General features: G+C 46.0%; 1 pseudogene; it reads right to left on the minus strand.

Annotated features, from left to right (window-relative positions):
• LOC127187064 (ras GTPase-activating protein-binding protein 1-like) overlaps nucleotides 1-25,182 on the minus strand; it is a 48,345-nt pseudogene extending 23,163 nt beyond the window's left edge.
• Nucleotides 25,183-27,869: the final 2,687 nt, after the last annotated feature.

Below are 27,869 nucleotides of genomic sequence, written 5' to 3' on the forward strand. Positions count from 1 at the left end.
AAGTTCACTTCTGACAGCATACTTTGTATTAAGAAAATTGAAATTATCTTCACACGTTTATTTTCTAGCTTTTTACACTGATGGCATTTTGTCTTTCAAAAAAATAAGAAAAAGAAAAAAGTTACAGCCAAATTAAATTTATTTTCTTATCTTTTGGGGTTTCCCATGTTTAGATGTATTTTCTTGATTCTAAGTTTGTGAGGGGAGTCTTCCATGTTCTCATTTCTATGAGTTATACAGTTTCCCCATCCACTTGATGACATAGATCAAATCAGAAGAATTTCTATGAAAATATGGATTATTGGTTTCACAGACCATCAGCTCTGGTCTCCACTCCCACATGGAAACACTTGGCTGGAGATGAGAGGCAGTCCTGACCTCTGGGGCAGGGGCAGAAGTCTCCCCTTTGCCAGGTCCCTACCTTTTCCCTCCTGGCTGCCATTCAGGCCCCGCCTCCCAGGCAGGTGGGCTGGCTCTCTCTGAATCAGAGCCTGCTGTGAGGTGAGGGAGTGGGAAGACCTAGCTGACAAAGAAGGTGGGTTCTCTTTGCACAGCGTTCTCATTCCTATAAGTGTTCACATGTCTTGCCTCCAACAATGGGTTACACGTTGACCTCCACGAATAGGCAAAAACCTCCTATAAATTACGCTTTCTGAAACACAGTTTGATTCTAAAAATGGTGTGGTGTTTAACTGAAAGTTCCTTAGAGTGCTGTTGCCAGAGCAACCGTGAGTTCGATGCAGGGTATAGATCAGTATTTGAGTGAGTTTTCATCTGGGTCTGAAAGTCTCTAGCTTCGTCCCCTGGTGGGGGCGGGGCGGGGGGGAGCAAGAGAGGCTTGTACGTGGATGCAGACAGGGAAGCAGGCTGAGAATATACTTGGAGCACCTGGACTACCCGTCCCGCAGAGCCCAGGCCGCATGCCGGCCTCTGTGTAACAGTCACCCCAGCCTGTAGGTGGCTGCAAACATCTCCTATGTTAGCGAAAGGGCTGACTGTCTGCTGACATGTTCTGGGTGCTTGGATGCCCCCGGTGCAGGCAGCATGATATACTGTAGTGAACTGAAGGCACCGTAGAACAGAGGGATTAACACACTTGCAATATAGCTCCAGTCAATGAGAGCAAACACCTGAAGATTTCTTGTTCAATAAACACTCCGGGCTACAGTGACCCAGGTAGTCAACCAGTTACCATCCACCTTCCACGCAGTAGTTAACCGGTAGTACTTTTCACAAAACGTTGTTGGTAAGTTACGAGAGGGCAACAGACGCAGCACTGACCGGTGTTCTTCCCAACAACTTCAAAATCTGCCTAGGAGAGAAAAGGAAGTGGAGCTGCCCAGCTGACAACACATTGGAGGTGGGACTAGAACAACCCCACAGGCTGAAATACTTGGCGAATCTCATGGCCCGTGGTTTCAGACTCTGCTCATGGCGGCTGGTGCCCCGGCATCAGCTAACATTTCAAGCTGTATTCACTACAGTGTTGAGTGAGATGGCTGAGCTGGTCTCATTGGTGGCCAGGATTAAGACCATACTAATAATTAGCTGCAACTCGTTTGCCTCAGCAATTACCCACAATTCTTCACAATCTCATGGATAATAGAACACAGAGCAAAGTTGGCCTACACTGCCCCTTGGGTTCAAGCCCCGTGGGGGAAAGGTCACCCCAGGCATGAGAAGAGTGGGCCCTCAGCAGTTGGTGGGTCTGCAAGACAGCATGTGAGAGCAATTTACTAGAGACACTAGGACGGTGGATACATAGGCAAAGCTGCTGCTTCTTTTTGTAGAAGAAAAGTGCTTTGGGAAGCTTATTTGTTGTTTGAAAAGAATGTTCTGGAAAACAGTGTGGTATGCAACACAGGCTCAGTTTTTAACAGAAACTCTCATTCATTTGGATAGAGAAATAAGTGGGAGAAGGGTTTGAACTGTGGGAAACACGAACTGCATAAAAGAGCCCTGGTGGGCCCTGGCAGAGCCTGTGCCCGACATCCTTGAAGCCAACATTAGAAGAAGCTTCCTGTTTCTTTCTTCTAGGCCACACCCTAAAGGCATGGCTTTCAAACAGCTCTTCTAGCAGGTGATTGGTTGGGAAGATGCATTTGCATTGTTATCTTATGGAAGGACACTGCGGGCCTATGAGCCTGGGAGTCAACTACACACCGCCTTTCTGCCTAGGCTTTTCTCAGTCTACACCTTTGCCTGCCTTTCCTCCCTTCCTTCAGTGAGGTAGGGGCATGAGCACCAAGTTCTGGGGCTCACACTCAGCCAAGGAGTTCAGACAGATGCTAGAAGCTGGAAACCACAAGGTGATGGGCTGCCCTCTAGTATTCCAGAGAGAAACACAGCTCTTAATTTTTCTAAAATTGGGACTATGTTGGACTTTAAACTATGAAACCATAAGATATCAAGTTTCTGGTGATTTGTTAAACGGTGAGAGAAGATGGAGGCAAACAGCGTCTGTTTCGTTGCTGTTGTTGTTTGGTTGTGTGTGTGTGTGTGTGTGTGTGTGTGTGTGTGTGTGTGTAGGAGAGGGAGATGGCTCAGTAGGTAAAGGCACCTGCTGCCAAGTCTTTCGACTCGAGTTTGATCCCTGAGACCCACGTGGTGGGAGAAAAGAAGTGACTCCTGCAAGTTTCCCTCTGACCTCCCCACATGTACCATAGCACACCTTTCCCCTCACACTCGACAAAGAAATAGATAAAAGCAGAATAAGACACTTTAAAGATTATCTTCAAAACCGAAGGTTAAAGGCAAAAATACTAAGGGAATGTGGTGAAGAAAATCCTGAGCTGATGTTGTTTATAGATTGTCAGCTCAGGGTCCCGCACACAATGGGATGGAACGAACCAACTGGTCCTCAAATGCTGACTCTTCAGCGGTGTTTAGAGTTCGTTTATTCAGATACTTTTGGGGGTGTTTTCTTACTGTATTCACAGGTCTGGGGATAAGGCAGTGGGTCTATAGGGGAGATTAAAACTCTATCTACCTGGTAAAAAGGGACATAGCTGAATAGTTAAGCTTTTTTTTTTTTTTCTTTTCCTTTTTTTTTTTTTTTTTTTTTTTTTTGTTGCCATTTCTTGAACGTTTACTATGTGCTGCTAATGTGAGTCCATTTTATAATTTAATTCTCTCTCTCTCTCTCTCTCTCTCTCTCTCTCTCTCTCTCTCTCTCTCTCTCTCTCTCTCTCTCTGTGTGTGTGTGTTGTGTGTGTGTGTGTAGTGTGAGTGCAAGCATGCATGTAAATATACATGTGTGGGAAGGCCAGAACAACCTTGGCTATTTTTATTCAGATGCCACTCACCTTATTTTGAGGCGGCATCCCTCACCACTTGGGAGCTCCCTAATTAGACTAGACTGGATGGCCAGTGACCCCAAGGATCCCACCCATCACTGGACCACATAGGGCACCATGCCCAGCTGTTTCTACATGGGTGCTACAGATTGAACTGCAGTCCTCCTACTTGTGCGGCAAGAACTTTATTGACAGCACCTCCTCCCCCCCACGTGCCCCACCCCATGTAACCCAATTATCATAATAAACCTCTTACTGTGGACAGGAAAAGCGAGGCTCAGAGCCCAGGGTCCCACAGCTGTGCTGTGTGATGGAGTTGACTTGCTCTATGGGGTTTCACTATACTCACAGCAATGGCCAGTGCCTCACTGCTCTGCTCCCCGCCCCCCTCCCCTGTTGTCTAGAAATATGCTTTCCAGAGGAGCAGGAACACAGGGAGAGGGCTGCTTGAGTTAGACCCTCACCCCTCACTCTACAGTTCTGAGCACTGGTTTTCTTATCCTTGAAGTTCAAATGACTTTCTCTCTCCAGTCCCTAGATGTTCTGGGAGCTGGAGACCCCTGCAGAGAGTCCATGCAGTGGAGGATCACACTTCTTCTTGTCCTCTGAGAAGGTTCTTAAGTCCTCGTTGCTCCTCCTGAGCGTTTCAAGCCACACCAGCAGGTCAGTCTTTGCACCTGGTCATTTTGCTTTGACAACTGTAAGTGATGCTTTTGTGACACGCTGTGGTGAGGTTCACTCCTTCCAGTTCTGTGCTTTATCACAGCGAAGCACCCCTTTTAGTGGCAGCTCTGATCAAGGCCAAAGCACAGCCTTCCTCTGGCCTCTCTTTTCCTACCTCTTCACTTAAGATGGTGTCTACTGGACCCGCTTCCCTTATGTAACTGATAAGTGCCATGGTGGGGGCTACTCTGAGATCATATTTGTATCTGATTACTTCAGTTTTTCCTGATGAAAGTTCTTAAAAGAAATTGTTGTTAGCATACAAAATAGTGAGTTCGTTATGACATGTCACACATTTGTGGTTGTACTTCTTCTCTACTTGTTTTCCTTAATGATGCCAACATCCATCAGTAACATCTCATTGGTAGCAATGGAATTTGGTGATGACTTGCTTCATTTTCCTTTCTTTGGTATTTATTTTTGTAACCGTGAAGGAGGGATCCATAGAGAAAGAAGAGTCCTGAGGATTCGTGATAGATTGATTTAATGGTTTACACATCCACACTCACTCCCGAGATATTTATTTTATTCTATGGATCACAATCTAGCATCATCATTATTTCTTTCTTTGATGAGATTCTCATAGGCCACCCCCAGGAGCCCACCTGGCTGGGTCTGAGTTAGGAAACATAAACACACACAGATACATTTCTATCATCTGCCTGCCTGCCTGTCTACCATCTATCTATCAATCTATTTTTATCTCTGTATATAGCTAGCTATCACCTGTTGGTCTGTCTGTCTGTCTATCTATCTATCTATCTATCTATCTATCTATCTATCTATCTATCTACCAATCATCTATGTATCTATCATCTATCTATTTATCTATCATTTATTTGTCTATCTATCATCTGTCTGTGAATTTATCCTCTATCTGTCTGTCTATCTATCATCCATCTATCTATGTATCATCCATCTATCTATGATCTGTTATCTATCTATCTATTTATGATCTGTCACCTGTCTATCACCTATTTGTCTGTCATCTATGTATCTATCATCTATCTATCTATCTATCTATCTATCTATCTATCTATCTATCTGACTATGATTTCACAGAAATCCCAGTCTGATGCCCAGGTTCACCCTAGCCTCTCCCTTTCCTTCTCCTTAACTGTTTTCCTCAATGGAGCGACTTTGTCTCTTTTTATCTACTCTTATTTACTCATCAAAGAGTCAAATAACTCACTGTTTATTTAAGCCGCACAACTCAGAACCTTTGCCTGTGCAGTGTGCATTCCCAGCTCTGCTTATACATGTTTCACTCACAAACCATCCATTCCTCTCACCTTTCCAGTGACCCTCCCATTTGTTCGGTTGGCGGCTTTGCCCCTGTGGAAGGTGGTGGTCGAGTCTGGCAGGCTGTGGCACCACTGACCAATCTGGCTAGTCCCCAATAGGGAGGTCTCTAGTGGAAGGATGGGCAACATTACCAGCCTGGCTAGTTTTGTCAGCCATGCCCTGCCTGCCATCTTTAAATAAACATTAGTCTCCTGTTTGCAAAAGGTCAACATAAGGAGTGTGGCTGTCACCAATCTTCTCGAAGCTAAGCTTCCATCAGGGAGAGCTCTGTGCTCACTCCATGGTGCTCTTTGGACTTAACTCAAGACGAATGTCATCCTTTAAGCAAATTCTTTACTGATGATGAATGTCTTTTTACCCTTTCAAAATAGTTTGAGAAAGGAAAGTTCACACCTGTTTAAAAAAAAAAAAGGACCAAATTGATGACCCTATTAACTATTTATTCTGTTGCTGTTTTCATATATACTTTTATATAGTAAATGGCAGAATAAGATTAATTTCTTCAAATCTGCAAAGCAAATAACACTTACAACCACCACAAAGTCTCTTCAGTTAGTGGCCAGCTGCAGTGTGAAACTCCAGGCGAGAGCCAGAGTCTTGCACAGATGACGTTCCTCGCGGTGAGGCTGACAGCCCCTAACTGCAGCATGTGGGCCAGGTGCCGCCATAAGAAAAGGTGGCAAGCATCCAGGAGTGTTCGCAGCTGCATGCCTGAACTTTATTAAATATCTAACTACAGTTGGCAGGCCCTGACCAGCTTGTAACTCATTCCTGGCTGACACATTCCAGCCCATAATTAGTGCAGTACTAATATGGCCTTTACTTTTTGTTTTCCTGTGAAACAGGCCTGTTCCTGGAGGCAAATGCACTTCTCCTGGCAGTTGGAGGATCTTAGAAGCTGCTGCTTCTGGTGTGTGTGTGTATGTGCAGCAGAGGTCTATGGAGGAGGAAGGCAGGTTCAGATTTCTTTTGATTCCCAATCAAGCAGCATAGCAACCCCCAGTTTTTATTCAGCCTGTATGACCAATCTCTGTTTCATAAGACCTTGCTTTCCTGTGACCTGTACACGTGTAGACAATGATCACTCTTCTACTTGCTCTCATGTCTCACAGATGAGAAGTAGAAGCAGCCTGTCGAGCTGGGTATGCACTGACTATATACTTCAGAGCCATTATCTTTATCAATATTATTTCTACTATTGGTGTTGCTGCTGGTGGTGGTGAGGTTGTGTGTGTGTGTGTGTGTGTGTGTGTGTGTGTGTGTGTGTGTGTGTCTGTGTGTGTCTGTGTCTCATGTGAATGCCATGTGGTACATGTGGAGATCAGAGGATATAATGTTATCCATTTTTGTATGACTTCAAGGATAGAACTCAGGTTGCCATGTATGGCAAGTGTGGCAACTGCACTACCCACTGAGCCATCCAACCAGCACCAACACACCTCCACCCCGCCACCCCCCGAGAAACATCAATATTAATAATACTTGGAAGGGCAATTTGGCATTTACTAAAGTTTGAGAGTTCCTGTCTGTGATCCAGGAAGTTGATTGTGCACTACCTACCCCAGCACACGCTACCACGAACACAAGAAACATTAGCAATAGGAGTGAGCTTTGTCCAGGCTGGGCTAGAAGCCTGGTGGAATCCAGCTGCAGATGAGGAGAACTTGCATTCACTGACGCGGAGCCAATGGATTGCAGAAGGATGTGCTTCATGGTGGACTGTTTCTGGGGACACAAGCAAAGCAGGGCTGTGTATTTTCCCCATGAGCAAAATATGACATTAAAAACTCTTTAAAAACAAAAACCAAAACCCCAAACAAACAAACAAACAAACAAACAAAAAAATGAGCTTGTTTCTAATGACCAGAGACATGGAGATGATGGGTTTAGGGTAAATATCTTAAATTACATGTTTTTTTCAAAAATTATTTTTATAAAGAAAATGTTTTCGGTGCTGGAGAGATGGCTCAGAGGTTAAGAGCCCTGGCTGTTCTCCCAAAGGTCCTGAGTTCAATCCCCAGCAACCACATGGTCGCTCACAACCATCTATAATGAGATCTGGTGCCCTCTTCTGGTGTGCAGGCACACATGCAGGCAGAATATTGTATAAATAATAAATAAATCTTTATTAAAAAAAAAAAAGAAAGAAAATGTTTTCATTTTTGTGTAACTCGTGACCTGTGTGATTAAAATTTTGTTAAAAATAATGGCCACATGTTTGAAAGAACATTCATATTATTAAAAGAGTATGGTATTTTTGAGATAATTTGGTAACGTTTTCATTTGTTAGGAGAGGAAATTGGTGGCCAGAGACAGGAAATGATCAGTTGGAGACAGAATCTAACAAGAGACTTAAAATCAAGAGTGTCCTGGGGAAACCTGGGGGCTGGCGTAGGCCAGGAAGCATAGTGGTCTTTCTCGATTTATTTGAAGATGCTGCGAGAACACCGGCTTGTCCTGTGGTGCACCATGAGGATTTCAGAGCCAGCCTCTATCTGGTGTGTTGCCCAATATTCATTCACTTTAGGAGTCGGGTCACTCTTTTAGGTCAGGTATCATCTGGCTGTCACCTGGGATGCTTTCTGTCTGTTGCTAAATGAATACATTTATTTGTCTAATATTTTCAACCTCCCTGCCACACACTCAGAGGCACCAGGCTTCACTGTGAGTGTTTTGAGTTTTCTGTCCTATGTTGTGTAATGAAGTTGATCTCAGGAGCTTGGTTGCTTAAATCCTGGACTGGTGAGCGGGTAGGACCTCTGGTGAGTGGGCAGGACCTCCATTCTTTTTCCTATTCAACTTGGTTTTCTGCGAATTGATTTCCAGTGTCTGAAGGAAAGGAACATTTCCCCAGTGATGTGAAATGATATCTCTAAAACATTTACTAAAAAGGAAGGAAGGAAGGGGAAGGGAGAGGGAGAAAGGGAGGGGGAGGGGAGGCTAGAATGGTTAGTACTTTCTGTTGGACCTGGATGTGTTGAGATGACTTCCTCTTTTAGCCTCCCTGTGGTTTAGGGCTTCATCTTTTTAGAGATGCTGAGACATGGATGACAACAGCATCACGGTTCTCTTAAAAATGATTTATTTTTTAATTGTGTGTACACATGTGTGTCTGTGAGGGTTTATGAACATGAGTGCAGGTGGATTCCCCTGGAACTGGAGGTATAGGATGAGGCCCTCCGACAGAGCAGCACGCATGCACTCTTAACCACTGAACCGGCTCTCCAAAACAGCATTACGTTTTCTCAGTTCAGAGTCACAGCCTGTAAACATTTTTAAATATGTTTTTATTTGCCTTCTTCTTCCTGCAGTGCTGAGGCTTGGCCCTGGGTCCTGAGAGTGCTGCACAAACATTTATCACTGAACTACATCCTTAGCCCTTTGATTCAGTTTGTAGTTAGTGCATAGTAAGTGCATGTGCTTCAGGGGCAGAGTACGGTCTTCCAGGCCCAGCTCGTCCATCATTTCACTCAAGTTACTTGTTTGTGATATGTATGCTCACAGCGTTTCCCTTTCCACATCCTCAGGAGAATTCAGGGTGATGCTGTCAGCCGTTGTCACCCTGCTGTGCGACACAGATCAAGATGCCTTTCTAGATCTGCTTGTGATTTTGAATTCCCTGGCCAACCTCTCCCCATCTCTTCACCCTGCCCTCCTCCGCCTTTGACTGCTCTTATTCTATTCAGTGGCTGTGAGGCCAGGTTCTTCAGATCCACATAGGAATTAAGATCGCAGTTTTTCAATCACCCAAGGCAAAGGGAGTTCCCAATCTAACCGATTTGCTCGAATCTTCTAGGGAAGTGACCTCGCCTAGATTCTAAGAGCATTTGGCATTTAAAGGCCTGAGCTGAAGGCATCGGAAGTCTGGCTTGGAGTCCAGACCTGCTACCTTCCAAACAGGTTACCTTGGAGAAGCAACTGGCCCTTTGTGGTTAAGAATGAAAAAAATCGATTCGGATTATCTCCGAGCTCCAGCTATCAGACCCTGAGATATCCCGCAATATCCTTTACAGAGGCAGGAAGTTATGCCCACATCCTCCTCTCAATGTAACTTAATCCAGAGGGAGGCTAGCAACAGACAGAAACGACTTTTGTTATCCCCTCCTATCCTACGAGTCAGCACCAACCCTGTAGCAACTGTGTCCTTCCCTAAAGGATAAAAAAATTCTGATCGACTAGGCTTCCCCCATCTTTACAAAACACACTGAGAAAGGGAGAATAGAGATTGGGGAGGGAGAGAGGGAGGGAGATGAGGTGTCAGGGGAGAGCTTATGTAGTCACACTGAGCAAACCAAGCTTGTCTCATTCCTGGACCCTGTGGATAGCTGAGGTCACAGCTGAAATGACCAGCTCTACCGAAGGACAGCTTTCCCACCTTCCTAGGCTCCTCACATGCACCAGTGAAGTCACAGGCAGCACAGTTTCCCAGCTTAGTGTTGTGGGGGTCAAAACCAAAGGCTGATAGGGACAACTGCTGCAAAACAGATTCACGGAGTGTTATCTTCAATGCAAACAGGGCAGTGACTCCGCTCAGAGCATGCTAAACGTGTCTTTGGGTCTTTCCAAGTCACTGCTGTTCCACTGGCATGTGGTGGAAGCTGAGGCTGCTGTGTGCTGTGGTCGCCTCTGATTGTATATTGGCCCTAGTCTAAGAATTGACCTCAGCGAGCCCTGATCCAGAATGGTGTGCAAAGACTGGCTTCCCAGATCCCACACTCAGCCTTGGAAATTAGGAAAAAGAAACAAGGTTGACTTTTGTTACCTGTTCACTGGATCAGTAACAAGTTGTTTGGAAAACAGCAATTTCCAAATGATGTTTTTGCCTTGGCTCTTTTCAGGGCTTTAGAAGTTCTTACCCAGTGACCTTTTCTTTCATAACTGAAAATGAAATGTAAGGCCCAAGTACTTTCACAGATGTGGAACCCCTTGGCTAAAATTCTTTCTGAAGTGTAAACGACACACACACACACACACACACACACACACACACACACACACACACACACAAATGTTCTTACAGGCAGAATTTCAGCAGCACAGCTGGGGAGCGTCACACTCTGAGGGCACAGGCTGCTCAGAGGTGAGGTGAGGGTGTGGCACTGAGCAAGGCTTAAAAAGTTGACAGGGCTGGAGAAAGACAGACTTTATACTTACTTCACTTTAATGTATCAAGTTTGCTTTTGCTGACGCCTGGGGACTAAGGCCGTCATTAGCCTTTGCCTAAGAGCTGAGCCCAGCCTTAGGAACCTTGGCCTTACTTCCAACATCCAAGAGTGAGGAGTGGCCTTACTGCTTTTGACTCCTGCATGGTTAGACTGAGTTTATCTGAAACTCTCATGTTTCCCGAGTGTGGGCACAAGGGAATGTGTGGGTGCGTGCGTCTGCAAGACTTGTTAAGATTTTGTTCAGACCCAAGCCAGTTAAAGTATATCTTTATTTAAGGAACTCTGGGGTGCAATTTTCCACTTGACTGTAAATATTTGCTATGGTGGCCCCAGTGACAAGCACCTGTAGACCCTGCAGCAGTGTCACACACTCATCTCAATTCCTCAGGTGCTTTATTAAGCACCTATTATGAGGCAGGTCCTAGGTGAGGCATTATCTCAAAGATATGTGTGCCTCATCTTTAAGAAGAACATGTGCAACAAATCTGATCTCCAAGTTGACTTGCTCTGCATTTTTGTAACATGAGTGTGCCTTATTTCATGTCCTTTGACTTTTTAGACATTGAGTTGCACACACAGCTGAAGCCTATGACATTTATTTTGCGTCTAATGCAGAGACTCAGTTAGCCACAGTGGGGAGAGGCTGGTGGCGGCCAGAGCCAAGGCCGAGTGTTGTTATACTTCTCAAGTGGTTACCGATCTGTGGAGCCCTTGGAACAGGTACAGCTTTGTTATGGGTAGGATGTGCATAAAGTAGAGATCTTCAGAGTGAAAATCCAGGGGAGGGACGGATGGAGGGATGGGGTCGCGTCGGCTCACTTCGCGGCAGGTTCCTTTCTGTGCACTGCCTGTGGTCTCAATCCTTGTGAGGAATTCCAGGCCTGAAAAAAGTACCTGTGGGATAAAGTCTGGCCTGCGCAAGGCAGCAGTGCCTACCTGCTGCAGGAGGGGCAAATACAAGAGTTGGTCCTCTGGATCCACGGGTTCCATGATCTCAGGTTCAATGAAGCACGGATAACAGTATTCGAAAAAGCTCAGGTGTGAACCAAGCATACCCACACATCCTGTGACTGTTTACTAACAATATGGTAGCCGTTTGCTTAGTCTTTGCATGGTATTGGACATTAGAAGGAACCTGGAGACATGACAGGTCTGTGGAAGATGTACAGAGGTTCTGTGAAGAAGCTGGAAGCTTCCCTGAGCGTGTCCAGGTATACTGAGCAGGGGAGGTTAAGAAAAGAATGGTAGCTGCCATCCCTCACTGCTCCCCAGGGCCAGGTCTCACTGCTCCCCAGGGCCGGGTCTCACTGCTCCCCAGAGCCAGGTCTCACTGCTCCCCAGGGCCAGGTCTCACTGCTCCCCAGGGCCGGCTCTCACTGCTCCCCAGGGCCGGTTCTCACTGCTCCCCAGAGTTACCCTTGTCCTTCTTATCAGTCCCCGTGGACTATGAATGACTTCAAGCCAGGGGCCAAAGTCTTACATTAGTGGCAGTTTTCTGCAGTGAGTGCTATTTGGTAGGTTTTCTGGAAAGGTTAGTTTTATTAAATAAAAGATCTTTCCCCCAGGCCTCTGATTGCAGTTGCAGGCTCAGCCAGGTGAAGGGTGGTGATCCATTATTCTTTGTCAGACTCGGGGAACTTCTGCCTTGGGCATTGGGTGTGGTTGGTTGGGCAGCTCAGGCCTGCAGCAGAGTGAACACAGCCAACCGGAGGAGCACTTCTGTCTTGAGAACACCTGGTCCTCTGCAGGACGACGCCGGCATCGTGAAGAGCCCATTCCCAGACTCTCCAGCCGGTGAGAGACTTGGACACTAGTTTCTCTAGAAGGGTTCACAGTCTGACCCAGCCTGCACCTCTCAAGGTGCCTCCCGCACATCCAGATGGGGAACGCCAGACCTTCACAGAAGCACACCAGCACCTGCTGAGAAGTCTATGTTCCCACAGGACAGGACTTGTCCTTGTGTTCGTAAAAGGCACCGCTCACTCAGAAATACTATTGCCATCCCAAGTCCCAGGCCCCTGTTTATTTTTCCTTCATACACACATGCCCTAGTGAGTCTAGGTTCTCAATACACTTTGCAAGTTTCTTTTCAATCTCTGTTTCCAGTTGCTTAGAACAGATGCCCTGTCCCTCTTGCTTGCTAGCCCTAGAGGTCTATGCATTAATTACAAATGAGCAACAATACTCGGACTTCTATTTTTTTCTGCTTCTCAGATGTTCTCTGCTCTGGTTCCAGAAAACCATGGTGGCTCAGACCTTTACCGCATTCTTTGAGCCTTTGCAACCTGATGTATTATTTTCTCAAATTATCTTCCGGGTTTTCACTTCTCCCTTCTCTCTGTCAACCTTGCCAATATGTGCTCACCATCTGAGCTACAGCTCAAATATCCCAGTCTTCATGAAGCCCCAGCCCCCAGTCTTCCTTCATCCACCAAGATACTTACACGTTTGTCTGGGGCCCCACAGCTTCCATCTGGAGCAGGTTGGGGATTTAGCACATGGTGGCAGGATTTCAGTGTCTACCCTTTAGTTCTTGCCTATATCTTATTCAGATTTTGGTGCCTGGATCCTAACCCTTCTGGACACATTACATAACTCTTCTAGGTTCATTTTCAGTTTCATTTAGAGATGTTACTAAGATAGTCAAAAGTTACCTATGATGAAGCACAGCACACAATGCCTGGGACGTGGTAACTCGAATGGACAGTTTTACTTGATATTTTTATCTATTGGCATAGCATCTGCACAGACAGGCACTGCCTTCTGGAACCATCCCTAACAGGGAGAGCTCCTGTGCTGGGTTTGAAGGGACGGGTGCCGGTGTCAGCATCACATCCTAAAGGTAGCGCTTCACCGTGGGGCCAGTGCGTATCCTGGAGAGAAGACAGCTTTGATTCCGGAGTTGCTTGGGTGGCATAGAGGAATGCATGGAAATAAACAGGCTTTTATTCTAATAACACCATAAGCTTTTCAGACAAAGACAGATAAGAACTGGACAGAATCACAAGAAAACTCTCCTGTGGATGTGCTTTATAGATCTGTATTAACCTTTTGTATGATCTAGTCTTAGGTAGTTCAACTCCCATCCCTATAATGGGGAGAGAAAGCTACTTTTATTTTGGCAGGAGCACACGATCCCAGGCACATTCTCCTCTCTGGCATGAAACAGACTCACAGTCTCTTGGAGTTCAGCAAAAAAGTGATGTCAGCATGCACGGAGCTTTGGGGAAAACACACCAATTTAAGGTCCTGAGCTGGGCGAGCTGTTCCATTTCCTTCTGAACGGAGCCTGCAGTGGTTCTGGAAAACCATCTGGAGACATGCACCCCTCCTTCATTGCTTGCATGCTCTCATGCTCTTGATTAAAGGAGGAGGGGGGAGGGGAAAACATGGTGTGCGTTATCCTCGTGCTGGGACTGGGGAGCAGGCAGCTGGCTGACTGTGGCCCGTGGAGGGTTCTCCTGGATTGCTTTAAAAGCACTTTGTGGAGGCAGCCAAATGAAAGGCATGTGTTTCTTCATCACTGAGACCTTCTCTCGGGGATATTTTATTTGCAGTTCTATAAAGAGGCAAAGCCTCCACATTTTTAATCTTCTGCACAGGAATGTCTAAACACTGGGAAAGCAGCAGCAGAAAGCATGACTTTGGATGCCTCGGAAGTCCTGATAAGTCTGGAAATCCCTCCAGCCTCTTTGACCTTTGCAACTAGACTATGTTGAATTTTGCCCGTGACAGCAGGTTTTGTTACAGTGTGGGCATTTCTCCATTTCAGTGTTTTTGTCCCAGCATTGGTCAGACTCAGAGGAGCCAAAACCATGGAGAGAAAGTCAGTCTTGAGTGCGGAGATGTCCAAACAGAGTCGCGTAGGCAAGTGTGGGACACTCAGCTCATTTACTTCTCTGGGAAAGGTTTTATGCCAGTCAAGAGTGACTTCAAGGGCCATAAGTCGGCTGTGTCCTCAGTCAAGAGAGGGTGACCCAGTGTAAGAATCATGTTAAAATACCACTGAGGAAAAATAAAACACCACTGACAGAGACAGAGTGAGAACCCCCGCGTCCTTATGTGGAGGCTTCAGGAACTTTTGATCTTAGTTTGGGTCACAGGAAACTAGGTGAGCTCCTAGGTATTCAAGTGTGATGCTCCATGGTTTGATATGTAGTCAGGGTGGCTACTCACAGCTTCAGAGCACTTGGTAGTCTCCATGTCTTGAGATAGTGGAAGAGGACTTTCATTTCCTTGTTCTGGTGGGTTCTGTGAACTACTGGACACACATGAACACCTGGACTTGCCCTTGAAGAAGTATGACTCAGGAGAGAGATGCCCGAGTCAGTGTCTGCTTTGTAACAAATTACCCTAGAATGTGGACAATTCAAATGACAACTGGTTTTCATCTCACAATTTCTGTGGGTCAGAATTCAGGGGAGATTTAGGAAGGTAGTTCTGCTCCAGCATCCAGTTGGTGGCAGTTATCAGTCGCAGCTGCAGCCTGAAGGCTTGAATGGAACTCGAGAACTCACTGCCAAAATGGATCTATTGTGTGACTGTCACAAGAGCCGTTGGCGCTCCTTGCCTCATGAGTCTGTCATTCTGCAGGAGGAATACTTGACTGTATGGCACAGCAACTGGATTCTGCATGGGTAAACTCTGTGTGAGTGTGTGTGTGTGTGTGTGTGTGTGTGTAAGTGTGTGTGTGTGTAAGTAAGTGTGTGTGTGTGTGTGTGTGAGAGAGAGAGAGAGAGAGAGAGGGAGAGAGAGAGAGAGAGGGAGAGGGAGAGGGAGAGGGAGAAAGAACAAGCAGGATATCAAATATTGGCAGACTGACATCTTTTGGGATTCATATGCTGTATTAATTACTTTTCTATTGCTGCGATAAGACATCATGGCCAGAGAAACCTATAAAAGAACGTGTTCAATTTAGCATATGGTTTCAGAGAGTTAGAGTCGATGATGACAGAGTGAAGGACCAGCTTAGTGTTCATGTCTCAAACCGCAAATTGGATACAAAGAGCACAAAGTCTTTTGAAACCTCAAAGCCTACCCCCCCCCCCAGTGACACACCTCCAACAAAGCCACACCTCTTGATCCTCCCCAAAGAGTTCCACCAACTGGGAACCAATTATCAGCTAGGGACCAATTATTCATTTACCTTTAGAGAAGCCATTTCCATCCAAACTACCACATATGCTGTCCTAGTTTCTTTTCTGTTGTCATGATAAACACCATGGCAAAAAACAGCTTGGGGAAGATTGGTTTTTTTTTTTTTCTTCATCTTACACAGTTCATTACCAAGGGAAATATGCTTGCTGGCTTGCTCTCTGGCTCAGGCTTAGCTAGCTTTCTTATACAGCCAGGGATGGATAGTGCCACTCTTTGTGGGCCAGGCGGTCCCTTGCCACTTACCACTCAAGACAGTCTCTCACAGACATCGCCACAGCTCCTCTTCTCAGATAAGTTGAGGTTGGGTCAACTTGATAGTTAAGTCTTACCAGGATGTCCACCCCTTCATTTTTCAGTAATAAAGTGAGTTGCTATTATCTGTAAAGGGACAAAAATAAGGTTCAACATTTTTTTATTAATTAGATTTGTTCTTCGGACAATTTCATACACATGTGGAATATATTCTAATTACTCTTCCTTTCATGTTATGTTACCCCCTCCCTCCCCTGCAATCCCCCTTTACTCCCTGCAAATCTCTTTGTCACAGCCATGCCTTTCTGTTTTCTTACCCACTGAATTAACCAGCACAGTCATGCGATCATGGGCTCGGTGGGCGCACCAGTGGGCACTGACAGAGGAGCCTGTGGGCATGTCTTAGGAGGAGCTCAAGCAGCAAAGTGCTTGCTGTGCAAACAAGACAACCTTAGTTTTGATCTCCAGCACCCATGTAAGCAGCCAGAGGTGGATGTGCACTCGTGATACCCCACCCCACCTCCCCAGGGTTGGGAGGCTGAGAGAGGCAGCTCTCATCTGCCAGCTGGGCTAGCCAAAGTGATGAGCTCCAGGTACCATGGGAGACCCCATCTCAAAAGATAAGGTGGTGGAAGTCATCCTACAGAGCTTCTCATGGGACAGCTGTCATTAATCACATGGCTAACAGGGACTCCGGCCCCGACAGAGCATATGCTCATTTCCCAAGTTCCCCGGAGAAACAACAGCGAGATGGGATTTTGTTCGTTTTTGTTGCTGAAAATGTTTAAAATGGAAACACTGGCTGCCCTGCCCTAAGCACTAAAATTGCTAGAGCACATCCAATAAAAAATGGAGTCACTTTAATATGTCCTCATCCAGACAAAGGCGGTTTTTCTGCATGACTCGGTGTCTGAGTTAGCCAACTTCCACAGGGCAGTGTACCTTCAGGTGGGGTTTATAATGTAACCCAAATACTCACACACACATGTACATGCCCCCACCATGTCACCAAATGTGACATTTGGTACATTGCTGCCATCTGAAAACAATCACCTCATGGGTGGTGGTATGACTGGATGTGAAAAAAGATGGAAAATGTCACAGAGGGAGGGAGGGAGGGAGGCACTTGGTGGAGAGGACGTTTTTTTACTCTTTCAGAATGAGACTTGCCTGGGAGGCCAGAGGGACTGTGGGTAAGACAACAGGGAGAAGCACTTGGGTGGACAGCTACTTCCCAGCCAGGCAGATCTCAGACCCCAAGCTCAGAATGGTACTAGGGTTGGCCCAGGCCCCTCGCCAATCAAGAACCATTTAACTGAGCCAAGTTTGTGCAGTTCCTGGCAAGGGTCCTCCGTGAAAGGCATGTTTGTCCCCCCCCCGACTAACTTCAAGGTTCCTAGACTGTAAGGTAAACTTGGCATTAATCTGGAGAACGCGGCAACAGTCAGGCAAATGCAGGAAGAACAAAACAGTGAATCTCTTCCAGGCCTGGAAAGACACCAACCTCCCTCCCTGCCACCTCCTTGTTAGTCCAGGCGAGGTGGGTGGAGGGGGCTCCAGTTTCCCCTGGAACCAGTTGTCAAAACTATCCCTTCCAGGCTTGGGGCCTGTTCCCCTCTCAGCTGCTCAGCATGTCGTCAAACCAGTTTTTAACTTGAAAGACAGATGGCATCAACATGAAAGATGTGTCCTAAGTCCCTCCACCCATGAGTGAAAGATTTTTGAAAGATGTTCCATCCTGCATTGGGGGGTGAGGGGTGGGGTGGGGGTGGGTGGGGAGGTGGGCAGCAGAATGCGGCTGTGAGGGTGGGCAGCCCAAGTGGCGAAGCTTCCAGGGGGCCAGAGACACCACCAGTCGAGGGTTCTAGCTGCTCAACTTCAGAGCAACGGAGAAGAAAAGCCATCCACAAGGGGAGGCGGGAACACAAAGCAGGCAGTTGGGAACAAGTCCATTTTTTATGGAGCTTGCAAACCTGAACTCAAATATTAAAAAATGCTTTCATCAGTCCTCTTAATCCAGAGAAATTCTTTTGGCTTAGATGGGAGGAAAAAATCGGTCCCTTAAGGGGAAGGCAAGCGGAGAAAGAGGTAATAAGGATGTGAGTCAGAGGCCGGGAATTGCTGGCAAATGCCTTGTTGCAGGAGGCCAGGCTGAGGGGGCCTGCTTGCAGCTGATCTCACGTTGCAGGCCACAGATAGCTTGTGCCTGCTTTTTTTTTTTTTTTTTTTTTTTTATTGATTTCTCTCTTTAGTTATTAAAAAATGCTTGCCTCTCCTAAGTGGGGTAAAGGTGAGAGAGAGAAAGAACAATTTCTCTCTGGCACACTTTTTCTTCCTCTGGGGAGTAAGGGCACTTGGTCTCCAAAGCTGTGTTTTTCTTGGGGTTTTGCCTTTTAATAGGGGTTGAAGAAAGTGGTTATAGACATTTGAGGGAAATAAAGCCTGTGGTTTATTAACTGCCCTGGTTTTAATCAGTGGTGCTTTGACTAGGGTAACATTAGGGCTGCAACAATGACAACTGATACCATGACTTTCTGTGCTTTTAACCCCAAACTCAAGCCTTGTGGATTCACTAACAAAAATGCGTTTGTTTCCCTGACCTGGCTGTGGTGAGGGAGAGCTTTGTAAGGCCTGCAGAGGAAAGGGGAGGACCGTGGACAGGGCAGCAGGGGAGCATGGGAGCACGGGAGAAGGACTAGGGGGAGGACGGACCTGCCTTGGGCTCCTTCTCAGCTGGGATTCCAGCTGCTAAGGAGCAAGGCTTGATGGCTGAACCCCTTAGTGAGACTCATGGGAGTGAAAGGCAGAATTGGGAAGCAGTGGCCAGTGGTGCTGTTTCCCGCCAGGCCGGCACCAGAGCATCAAGTGCTCAGCAACACATCTTCACAGACCAAGGCAAAAATCTCAGGGTGGATGTCTTCCCCTTGCAGACGCAGCAAAGGACATCATTCCTTCTATTTGGAAAGCTAGGAAAGAACAGGCCTCTCCCACAGGGACGTGGCTTTCCAAGGTGACCCAACCTTGTCCCAGGCTGAGCAGACTTTGATAGCTTTTCCGTCCTGCCCATTTTTTAGTATGGCCACTGTAGAAGCTGCCACTGGTTGTTCCAGCAAGGTTAGGCTGGTGTGAGAACCAAGATCAAGCCGTATCATTAGTCCACATCTCAATCCTGCACCGTGTGTGTAGCGACAGGGCCTCCTACGAGTGTTCTCTTCAAGAGCATGGGCCTTGATTTTCAGGGTATGCTTAGGAAGAAGCAGGTTCAGCATTAACCTGTCTCCTGTTGTGGGGCCCGAGTACTTCGCACACATGGGAGATACGCTTGAGAGCTCATAACTGGAGGGCCTATCCCCACTGTACTCCTGGGTTCAGTAATGTGTTCCCATATATTAATGTGTTCACAGTAGCGGAAGCATCGTTACTGTTTCTTGTCCTCAGGCCCGAGAGTCCCTGACAAATCACATCTTACCCTCGGTGTTCCTGGTGGAGACAGGTGGTCTGTGAACCAGGTAGATGGCCTGGAGGAAGCTGCCAGGGTCTGTCACCCAGCTGTGTCATCTAGCACCTTGGCTCTGGCTGTCACTTAGAACCCCTGGCTGAGGTTCCTCTTCTTATTCTACCTCTGCTGTGGCTCCATGTGGGGCAGCTCTCTTAGAAGCAAATGCATGGCTCTGAGCACTAACTGCTTCTGGGGGGACTAAACCTGACTCCTCGGGGTGGCCCTATAGAAGCCATAGTGTGCTGTCGCCGGCCATGGAGCATATACTCTGAAGCATGTTTATTAGGACTGGTTCTGTTAGTGGCAATGTTTCAGAGCAAAGTAGCCAAGAATGTCTATCATTATGCACGAGTTAGAACTGGGCCACAGGGCTCCTGCTATTTTCATATGTGTTTATTTAAAGATAATATGCACGCATAAGGGTTGCTAGCTGATATCAAAAGGTACCTTATGTACCCAAGAATTTTAAAAGTGAAAAAAAAAAAAGATTGGCCTCAGTACAAATAATCACGCTCAGTGCCCAGCTCTTGGTGCCTAATACCATGCTCCAGTGAAAAGAACCAGAACGCCTCAAACAACTGATTCTAGAGCCAGGCACAGGGATCCCAAGGTGGTCGGGGGAGAGTTTTGAGCAAGAAAAGAAACAAAATAGTGTGGGATATAGCAGAACTTATAGGACGAGCCTCCGTGAATGACCATGTGGGTCAGCTAGCGGCTGAATCTGAATGACTTCACGAGAAGAGGCACACTGCACGTGTAGGACCGCGGTGGGCGTGCTGGAAGTCCACCGTCATTCCAGTAGAACGTTCCTCCCCGCTCAAGTTGGGCTGTACCCAGAGACTGCCTTTCAAAGAGCAATCGTGAAGGAGGGGAAGGAACCCCGAGACCATGATGTCAGCGCGCGACCCAGACCGACGTTCGCAGTGCCAAGTCAGGTGGAGAGTATCTGTTATGGAAAAGCTGAGGAAGCAACACTTGGTCTGTGTGGATCTTGCCTCTACCTCCACACGGCCTACCTGCATTGTCACACCTGACAGTCATCTGCTAGGAGACAGTGTAGCGCCCCTGTCCTGTACATATCCGAATGTGCTGTTCTAAATGTGACAACCAGAAATATCTCCAAATGTTTCCCGATGATCCCTAGAGGGCAAAACGACACCGGTTGAGGACCACTTTAATTAAGGGAACACTGGATAGGCAAAAAGAACTGGTGTATTGCAAAGTTTAAGAATATTCTTAGATGTAAAACTGACCATCCTAACTCCGCCACGGGTGTATGTTTACTTCAATATCTCCCTGTCTTAAGCGACGTAAGACAGAAAGAGTTCATTCTGTCTCGTAATGCAAGGATACAGAGAGCTGACAAGTCAGGGCTACAAAGCTTAAAGCAGCTGACCCGGTCACAGTCTCGCCAAGGAAACAGTGATGATGCCGCTCAGCTCCTGTTCTCTATGTACACGTCAGGGTCCCATCCAGGGAGTGGTGAGCCATCAAGATAGCCCTCCACAGGCCCTGCCCATCTCCAAAGTGGCTCCGCATCCTATGATGTTGGTGATTAATACTGGTCACTGCACCCTCTTTAATTCTTCTGTCGTTAGTTGAATTAGCAATGTCAGGCAAGCTGAGTGTTTGTGATTCCTCATGATGTGTGTGTGTGTGTTTGTGTGTGTGTGTGTGTGTGTGTGTGTGTGTGTGTTTATACATAGGGTGAGAGAACAGTGCCGGGGGAACAAGCAGGGCCTGGCGACATTTTCTTCATCCTGCACTGGGAAAGCTGAGGCAGGAGAATTACAAGTTGGAGGCCAGTCTGGGCTAGAAAGTGATAGACCACCTTAAGACAAAACAAAATCCACAAAACAACTGCAACCAAGAGTAAGGAAGAACCGAAAACACAAAGAAAAAACAGGAAGTGCCGCGGACCGTCTCAGTCGGGTATAGGTCCTGCTGGTCAGGAGTTCTCGAAGCGTCGGGGAGCAGAAGATAGGCGAGTAACAAACAGACCAACTCAGAGGATATTTGAGTTTGAATGTATTTTGTAGGCAAACAAGCCACATTATACACATTTTGAAATGGGGATTTTTGTGTGTGTGTGTGGTTACATTTTTTTCTTTCATACAATTCAAAATACAGGATGCAGTGTAATAATGTCGTCATCAATCTTGAACAATCATTTATAAGTCATTAGATTGGTATCAGTGCATGTACCCTCTTTATCAAAGGCCAATGTTCTCTCATTATTCCAAACATCTGTGAGTCAGGACAGTTTGTTTTCTTAGCTCTTCCGCCACTATCTGGAGCTTACTCAAACACTTTATTTGTAAGTCATATTATAAACTATGATTAATTCTTAGCCATGTTTTTATTAACAAGTGGAATGGAACTTAGTGGTAAACTTGACTGAATGACCCTTGGCTGCAGTTTCAAGTTAAGGGTCACCTAGCTACACAGTTACATCTAAAAAGTTCTTTGATAAGAAAGTAAAAACAAAGGCAGAAAGAGAAAACAGTCAAGATGTTCCCAAAACAATGAGTGCTGTAATCAGTCCCTCCTGGCAGGAACATCAGACCCTTTCCCAGAGGCTCTCCCTTGGGTAGGGGTCGTAGCCTCGGGTTTCATGGTGATGTTTGTCACACAGACTCCACTGGAGGGGTCGTGACAAGGAAGTGTATGTATTTCCCTCTTTATTATTATTGCACTATTAAATACGGCATTATCTGTAGTAGGCAGAGAAAATAACAGGATGTGACACATATACACATATATACATGTGTATTCCTATGTATTGTACATATGTGATACCATATTGTGTTATGGAATAAATACATACTATATTGTAACTAGAATGACATGTATTTTCAGACTCCCTTCAGTGTGAAGGAATAGATATTTAATGGAAGGGCAATGAGTGAACTAACCCATGGTGAGGCAGGGCATGGACACTGACCTTCCTCTTGGTAAGGAACAACTTTTGAGTCTTCAGAAAAATTTAAAAATTTAGAACAGGATGGATCTTTTCAAAAATGAAATGCTATTCTAGTTCATATTGACTTCGTGTCTAGAACACATCTACTCTCTCTTTCTCATATACACACAGACAGACAGACAGACATAGACACACATAGAGACACACATGAACATATGCACACAGATAGACTGACATAGATATAAAGACACATATATGAACATACATACACACACATACACAGGCAGATATAGATATAAACATATATAGAGATATAGACATACACATGAACAAATGCAGACAGACACCAGACACACACACACACACACACACGCGCGCGTGCACGTGCATACTCACGCACCCCATCATCCATCATAAGTAAACCACGCATGTGGGAAACCTGATGAATCGAGTGATTTCGATATTGCTTGTGTTGGACTGAGTTAGGAATTACTGTCTGTCTCTTCTTCCTGTTTTTCTTTTTGACATCATTATCTTTCTCCTTGGGGATAAACTCTGATTCCTCAAAGCTTTAAAGGAAAAATCTCCTGAGTTCTCTCGAGGACAACTGCCGTTGCCCTAGCTCAAGCAAATGTCAAATGGCTCTGAGGCTCTTTGCCCCATGGCCTTCTGAACACCGCAGACAGAGAGAAGAGTGAGAAAACAAGCGTGAGCAGAGAAAATATGGCCTGGGAGCCAATCAAGGCTCTCTTCTCCCTTCTCCAGTTTCCTTGGCTGAGAAGATGCCTCTGCTGTCAGAGGGAGTTGGCTTGGCCATGTGGCCTCGAATATTTATGTATTTTGTTCTCATTAATAATAAACCACACGTCTGTGTTGTGCAACAAAGCATTGACTGTCTAATGAAATGGGGTCCAAAACAGTTCCATTTTGTAATGCTTCTGTCAGATCAAGAAAGGTAAAATATGTTCAGTGTTTGAAGGAGCAACCATCCCTTTAATATTAATTCTTTCTTTTTCTCTCCCCCCTTTCTTTCTCTGTGTGCACATGTTTGCTGTATGCATGTATGTTCAGGTGAGCACACCATCTGTTCATAGAAGGCTGTAGGCTGATGTTGGGACATCTTTCTCTATAATTTCCCACCTCTAAAAATCTATCTATCTATCTATTTATCTATCTATCTCTCTATATATCTATCTATCCATCCATCCATCCATCTATCCATATTTATATTGACTGGAGAGGGGTGGGCTGTGCCTCAGGAGGTCAGAAGATAACTTTTGGGAATCGGGTCTCTTTCAGCCATGGGGTCTGGAAGACAGAACTCAAGTCATAAGGTTTGGCAGCAAGTACCTTTACCTGCAGATCCACTAGCTCCCTGACTTACATTTTTGAGTCAGGGTCTCCCACGGAACCAGGAACTTGCTGTTCTGGCTAGACTGGCTGGCCTGGGATCTGCCTGTGTTTGCCCCTCAATGCTGAGGATACAGATCCCCAAGGCAACGCTTAGCCTTTATGCAGCTGCTGAGCATGCAAGCCCAGATTCCTCCTGCTGCAGAGGTTTTGCCCACTGAGTGCCTATCTCTCCTGTCCTGTTAGCACTTCCTTAATGTCAGTGTTTTCACACTAACATTGAATTAAATGCAAAATTATAGAACGAACCGAGAGATTTACTAGAAATTCCTCTTTGGATAGAATTTTAATTTTTGCTTATTTAAAATAATTACTATCATGGATAACATCTGAGGAAGTTGGAGAGAAGCATTCAGACAACTATCTGCTTTAAAGAGAATCTAAACACAAGCAGATATGCATAGAGACCTTCTCAGGGTTCTCAGTCCGTAGTTGTATTTTTGTCTAGGTACCAGTGTAGGTGGCATTGCATCTTAAGGATGCTTGTAAGGAGCTCTAATTCTGTTGCTGACTCAGTTACAAAGATGAGCGTCAAAGGCACCGGGGTGTGATGCTGTCATGGGACTGAGGTTGAGCACTAGGAATTTAATGTCTATGAATCAGCGTGTCCTTTGATACAGTGGAGGGGAGCGGGACCCCTGAGAGAAAAGTTAAAATTTGTGACTATTCTGGAAGCCGTGGTGCTATATGTTTTGCTCAAGCTCTGTAATTCAGGAGGCGAAGGCTTTGGAGATGAAGGGGGTGCTAAGCCTGGGCAGATGGTCCTGGACATATGACCAAAAGCAGGATGAGCAAGCAAGCTATAGGAAGTAAGCCAGTAAGCAGCATTCCTCCATGGCCTCTCTGATCCAGTTTTGGGCTCTGGATTCCTGTCTTGTATTCCTGCTCTGACTTGCCTCACGGATGGACTGTAACAAGGAAGTATAAGGTAAATAGCCCTTTCTTCTCCGTGATGTTTATCACAGCAATGGAGACCTAAGACAGTCTCAGAACATGTTTTTGTCTGCTAAAACTTAATTCTTGGTTCTCCTGGGTTGAGCATCACTTTTCTTTCTGGCTTTACCACCTGCCCTGGGGACCTTCCATGGTGTTGACTCTATCACTAGTATTTGTTCACTAAAAATACAGCCTACCCCGCACCATTGAATGCTCTGTCCATCATATCTGGGCAGGGTTATCTTGGTGCTTTTCTCTAACAACTTCAACTTCTGAATGGGACATTTGGACTCCTGCCCATCCTGATGGCAGAACAGTATCATCTCAGCAGAACTTTCCCCCCAGACACGGAATCTAATTCTTCAAACTCATCTCTCACATCCTAGTTATATAGGGAACAGATGGCGAGGGAACAGTATAGGCCTCTAACTCCCCATCTTCCAGTCAAATATATTATTAATGCTTTTTGACTCCTACCACTTTCCACAGCTTCTGCAGGAAGTTGAAGACCGTCATCGTTTGTGCCTGTTTTCCATTTGGAATCTAAGAGTCTTTGTGAACCTGTACAAGTCCATTCTGGCACCTAAGTGCAAGTGTAGGTCTGCATGGCTTGCTACAGACTCTCTGACTTTCTGTTATGAACCGTGGCTCAGGGCAGTCTGTTCCCCGATGATTTGATTAGCGCTGTGCCACAGCCATGCACTTGTGTTTCATGTCTTTCTATCATAGGCTCGCTGGGTAAAGAATGACAAACTAGCTCTATGAATTAGAGACTCTGAGGACTTTCCCAGTGGAAATTCCATCTGGTTCTGGTACCTCCCAGTCAGTCGGCCCTGGTTTAAAACTGACCCACATGTCTTCCCTTCCATCTCTTCTGCCTGTAATTACAGTTGTTGTCCTGTTAGACTCTTAATCTACCACGATGGTTCGAGTGACATATATGGCATCTTCTGTGTGACCCGTGCAGCAGAATCATGGTTGTGGTTTAGCTCTTACTCACACGGATGAGCTGCAAAAGATCCTGGAATGTGGCTCAGAGCTGGAACAAAATTTCAATTTTCCACCTACCACAACCACCTTCTTCACCTGCCTTGACTTTGGTTTTAATTGGGGGAGAAACAGAAACTTTGGATGCTTTTATCAAACAATGGCCTGAGGATCTTATTGTACTATCCATTGTCCTTCTGGCCTCTTGGCACCATCTCATCTTGACGTGACTAGGGATGGGGCCTAGCGGGGAAGCTCTGTGGCTTGCCTGTGGGTGGGTTGGGGTGTATGTGTATGTCAGGAATGTGAGTTCTCCGTCTCTGGGCTCACCTGCCATCTTGGTCCTAACATTTGCTGGACTCCCATCTTACCACACCAGAAGTCACTTCTTCCAAGTCTCTGCTTGGCGTTGAGTCCCATCTAGAATTTCTACAGTGGAGGTTTCTCCACTGAAGGTGTCTGGTTTCCAAAATCTGGCCTGTGTTTTCGAATAACACTTCAGCACCTCAGGGGATGAATGACACCATGGCAAGAGTGACAGTGTCAGCTCGAGTGTTGCTACAGGGGGTGATGGCTAGAAATCACACACCTAGTGAGTTGGCTGTCTGGAGAAGGGCAGCTGAGAAAGAGTCACCTCTCAGTGATGTTTTTCCACAGAAATGTAACTAAACATGGCTGGGTCAGTATTTATAGCATGCTGCCAGCCTCTTCCTTTGGATGGAACATTGCTGGGTGTCAGTCAGGATTCAGGGGAAGGGGGATGGCTGGAGCTCCTGGGAGGGAAAACAGCATTGAGAGGTGCTGTGGAATTCCCCCACAGAAGGGGTCATTCAGTGCCGAGTGTCCACCTGGGAAAAGTGTGGCACACTGTGAGCAGTGGCTTTGCAAGCCAGCAGATGGCTTCAGAGGGCTCTTTCAACATTCGTTTCCTTTTCTTTCCTATCAGTTTCGTCCTCTCATGAATGAACGGCTTCAGTGGACAGTGGTTTGCTACCATTGCTCAAATATACCATGGATTTGAATTATAATTCTTCTATTGAGGCAATAATTAATGATAACATTTTTTTGGCGTTTTTTATTTATTGAGTACCCATCTTAGAAATGAGGCTTTAAGCACCACCTCTTGCCTCTACAAAGCTCCTAAGGAGGTGGTGTTCCTATCTCTGTTTTACATGGTTGAGCAGATAAAATAACTTGCTCTTGGCCGCTCAGCCCCACATATGAGTTTGACTTGGCTGTGCTGCTTTTCAAAACAATAGTAATAACAATAAAAAATAATCACAGCAATATATAGTAAGTACCCAATAAAAGGAGCCATTATTCACAAATTAGATAAATGCACTCGGGCATGTGGGCGCCTCTTCCTGATCTGGGCCCAGAAGGGCTATCATTAGACGGGCTGGCTTTGCATTTTAATTGGATAAAAACGGCTTCCCAAGGAGGCAGTGTCTCCTTTGGGTGATATTAATTCTCAAATCTTGCTGCTTGAGATCCAAGTCCTGAGGGGATAACGCAGGGTCAGAACACAAATTCACATAGATCATGTGAACAAGAGAGAGTACCCCAGATATCCAGGTAGGAGGAGAGCCAAGGCCTCCTTCCTGCCTTTAGTTTTGATAAGACCCACACGCACTGCGGCATGGGTACTTACGCTCACGGAATTTTATATGTGCCCATTATATTTTCTTGCTATCCTTTCAGTTAGAGTGACTTGTGTGATTTGTTCTAGTCAATGGAAAAGGAAATACTGTATTTTCTTCCTGGCCAAGAGGAGGTTTGTTTTCTCTGTTCCCTCTGTCCTCTGAGGTCCTGAGAACACAGAAGGCTGGACTGGAGGGTGCTTGCCCAAATCCCCTCAGGCATTATTGCATTATCTATCCTTCAGAGATGCTGGGCTTATCTATTACTGCAGCAGAGGCTGGCCAATTATGACTTTTACACATGGGTATTAATTTTCAAGCCTCCTCACAGTTAGCATTTCTCGAAGGCCTATCTAGTCTTACACAGGTTTTGTGCATACTGCCACAGCCATTGTGACTTCATATGCGCAACTTCTTTGCCATTTTGATGAAGTCCTTTACTGCCTCTGGCTCTTCTGGTCTTTCTGCCTCCTCTTCTATGATGATCCTTGAGCCTCGGGGTAAGGGGGTGTGATAGGGACATCTCACGTAGGGGTGAGCAATGTCTCATCCTTCGAGAATTAGCCATTTGCGGAG

Source organism: Acomys russatus, chromosome 3 (genome assembly GCF_903995435.1).
Source record: "Acomys russatus chromosome 3, mAcoRus1.1, whole genome shotgun sequence".
Taxonomy (NCBI): Eukaryota; Metazoa; Chordata; class Mammalia; order Rodentia; family Muridae; genus Acomys; species Acomys russatus.